This window comes from Cyprinus carpio, chromosome B19, assembly GCF_018340385.1.
Source record: "Cyprinus carpio isolate SPL01 chromosome B19, ASM1834038v1, whole genome shotgun sequence".
In the NCBI taxonomy this organism is placed as follows: Eukaryota; Metazoa; Chordata; class Actinopteri; order Cypriniformes; family Cyprinidae; genus Cyprinus; species Cyprinus carpio.
Genome location: NC_056615.1, coordinates 31,217,346 through 31,221,296, shown reverse-complemented (window position 1 = coordinate 31,221,296; position 3,951 = coordinate 31,217,346). Strand labels below are relative to the sequence as shown.

At 39.7% G+C, this 3,951-nt stretch overlaps 1 long non-coding RNA gene across 1 annotated transcript in view; it reads right to left on the bottom strand.

The window, feature by feature from the left end:
• Positions 1 to 917: 917 nt before the first annotated feature.
• Positions 918 to 3,951, bottom strand: part of LOC122140806 — a 16,380-nt gene continuing 13,346 nt past the window's right edge. The window contains exon 3 of the long non-coding RNA XR_006157384.1: positions 918 to 1,051. This is a non-coding gene — a long non-coding RNA (uncharacterized LOC122140806). The remainder of the gene's footprint in view (positions 1,052 to 3,951) is intronic.

Genomic DNA, 3,951 nt, shown 5'->3' with positions numbered 1-3,951 from the left:
TGTATTTTTAATTGTTTATTAATTGTGTATTTATTATTTAATTCAAGCATCATGGTAGAATTTGGTGTGGCTATAAAATAACTAGTAATTAATAATGATTGATTATAAGTAATAATTAATTTATAGACATAAATTAAGCATAATTCATTTTTTGTGTCAATTATTTATTAGTTGTGTATTTATTATTAAAAAAATAATGCAGCATGGCAGAATTTGGTATTACTTTAAAATTATGAATATATTTAATAATCAATTTCATTATTACATTTAAAATAGTATTATAAATTAATGTATCATAGATTAAATTAATTATGTTTAGTTTTAATTATTTATTAATTGTGCATTTATTATTTTAAAAAATCATAAATTACGGTAGAATGTGGTGTTGCTTTAAAATTATTAATAAATAACAATTAATTATTAATTGAATATTAGAAATAAAGTCTAGTTGATATCTATTGTATTTTCTAGGTTTTTTGAACTTATGTATCTAGTTGTGCATTGCTAATTTCTGCTAATTTTAATGAAAAATAACTATATTACAATAATGTTAACTATTGTTATTATTATTTAAAAATAATTACAAAAAATGAAAAATAACTATATTACAATAATGTTAACTATTGTTATTATTATTTAAAAATAATTACAAAATACAGAAATAAATCTCAGAAGAATTCAGATGAATTACAGGAATGATAATAAAATGTTTGTCATTACAGTGAATTAAGGGGGGAAAATGAAGAAATGTATTATGAAGAATAATATTAAAGACAGTAAATAGTTTATCAAAAAAAGTGTATTAAAAACAGCATGGTTTTCTATAGTAATAAAAATGGCAACCAAAAGGTGGCGCTATTCTACCTCATATGGCTATATGGATCTATAATGCATGAGATATTATTTTCTTTCAGAAGTCTAAGGATGCAAACGAAGCAAACGAACCTCTGAGGATGTAGTTCTGGTAGTTCTGATCCGCTTCAGCGCCGACCTTAATTAAACACGTCAGACCTTCAGCCATAACGAACTCATGAACCAGGTCCTTATCGTCCTGCACACACACACACACACACACACACACACACACACACACACACACACACACACACCATCATCAGATGGCCTCACACTGCCCTTTAATTTATGTAGTTTTAATAATATAACACATTTGAGAAAAAACTTTTAGGTTTAGGATTAGTAATTATTTACAGTAGGATAGCCATTAGAATCAGCTTTTCATAAAAACAAATTAAGTGTCTGGTTTGTTCTCATTTAGACAATGAAGCAGGGTTATTATAGCTAACTTAAACTAAAACCATTAAAAAAAACTTTCATTACTTTAAATTAAATAAACTTTAACTCAAATAAAGAATACGTATTAAAAAAAATTATTTTATTTCTGCGAATTGCCAAAACAACGTTTTTTCGTATTTTCATTTAGTTTAACTTGATGTACTAAAATAACTAAAAATAAAACTGAAATAAAAATTAATCATACAGACAGATTTAAAAACAAACACAAAAACAAAACAAATACAAAAAACTATTAAAAATGACAAAAACACAGCTGGAGGGCACCCATCTTAAAGAGAACCAGTCAGCAGTAGGGGGCTTCAAACATGAACCCATGCCAGCAGACCCTAATCCTCCAGCAGGCCGCGTTAGGTTCATTGGATGTATTTTACATCATTCAGCGACCCCAAATGGGACCTACTGGGAAGTCCGGGTGGATGGACGTAGCGTCAAGGCTCTGTTGGATACAGGGAGTACAGTCAGTCTTGTGCAACCATCTCTCTTACGTGGGAGGATATCTGAGAAGGCGCTCATCCCAGTCCCTTGTGTGCACGGAGACACACGCTATCTGCCCTCAGCATAGAGTCGTCATGGCTGCCGAACCTAGCAGTTGGTGCCTGGAGGTGGAAGTTGTAAGAGAGCTACCGGTTCCTCTGCTATTGGGAAGAGATTGTCCTGAGCTGGACCAACCACTTGCTCCTTCCACAGCAGCCTCGACCAGAAGCAAAGGCAGACAACTAAAACCTCGGCCCAGCCTCCTCCCTGCCCTATTGGCAGCGGAAAGTGAGAGAGAAGGTGAGTTCGGGGTTCCACTAACATTTTCTATGAGTTGTTTCAACAGGTGACAGCGAAGCGGGGGGTCCTTTGGTAGAGAACAGGAGGAGACTGCCTTCAGCACCCCCAGTGGTCACTGGCATTACCGGGTCCTTCCTTTTGGCCTGCATGGGGCACCTGCCACTTTCCAGCAGATGATGGATATAATTCTTCGACCCCGTCACACTTTTGCAGCCGCTTACCTCAACGATGTTGTCGTTCATGCGGAGACCTGGGAGGAACATCTCATCTGACTCCGGAAGGTCAGAACTCACAGCCAACACCAGGAAGTGTCATCTAGGACTCACGGAAGCACGGTAACTTGGATATCGGATCTGGACAGGGCCTCATCAAACCTCAAGAATATAAGATTGCAGCGGTTCGTAATTATCCTCGCCCCACAACTAAGAGCCAGGTACGTGCCTTTCTGGATTTGTCGGGATACTATCGATGCCTTATCCCTAACTTCTCCTCTCTAGCCTGTCCACTCACAGACCTGACCACTGGAAACAACAGCCTGAGAAGGTGCAGTGGTCACCAGCAACAGAGAAGGCTTTTCAATCCCTCAAGAAAGCATTGATTGCGGAGCCGGTCCTCCAAGCACCCGACTTCACATTGCCCTTCATCTTACAGATGGACGCATCAGATTATGGTCTTGGAGTGGTCCTTTCCCAAGAGTTCCAGAGTGAGCGGCATCCTGTCCTCCAAGTCGGAAACTGTCCCCAGCAGAAATCAAATATGCAGCTGAGGAACAAGAGATCCTGGCCATGCAGCGAGCAGTCCTAGAACTTCGCTATTACCTCCTCAGGCACTCCTTTACCCCTTGTCCGCACAGAACCCATGCTCCTCTTCAATGCGCATGGCCAGAGCCAAGGAAACCCAATGCCTGGGGTAACAATTTCTACGGCCAGGACTACCATTTCCGCATAGAACACAGAGCGGACCAGAAGAATGGGAATGCAGATGGACTCTCAAGGATGTTCCATAGCGGGTCAGGTCAAGTGGCTAACTCTCTCCCCCAATCCCCCACTTTGCCCTTCTTGTCTGCTTATGCTCTCCATAGGACCTGGACAACGCTTGAGGGGGAAGTGGTGTCAGGGGCTGTCCATGCCAGTGTCAGCATTGCCCCTGGCAACCGCAATCATCCCAGGCTGGAGAATGAGGAACCGCAAATGGGGAACCACCTGATCACAATCACAGCAGTCAGATAAAAGAGGCTAGGTGTTACGTGGGTCTGCTAGTAGAGCAGTTGTTCCGTGTGTGACATTTTTTTTCCTAGACTTTTGGTGGAGTTGTGAGTGGGGGGAATTCTCTCGGATCCTCTTAAAGTGGAGTGACGTCATCAGGGATTTCTACTATTTAAACCTCGGTGGCGTCAATGGCGGGTCTCTCTCTGCTTTTGTTCGCTGGGTCTCTCACTTCATGGCGAGATTGCTCATTACCTCTCCTTTTTTTTTTGCTTTGTTTATTTTCAGTAGCAGGTAGTGGATTTGTTTTCTTTGTTAGTCACGTTTTGTTATTTAGTAAGTTCAGCGAGGGAAGTAGTGGCCCGGAAGACTCACCTGTTTGTTTTTTTCTCGGGAGTTAGGTAAGATCTCTCCAGGTGGTCAGGTGTAGTCAGCGTTTTTGTATCCTTAGCTGCCCCTACCTGCTTGCTGTTATCTATATTTATTCATAGATATATTTGTGTTTCGTTAAATATTTTTCTATTTGTGCAACTTGTGATCTGTGCTGTTTTGATTTACAGTTTCTTTTTTTTTTTATTAAAACTTGGCGAGGACGTCAACAACAAAAAAAATGATATCAAGCGTCTGATTTTTATATGTTCGGTCCAGGCCTATTGTG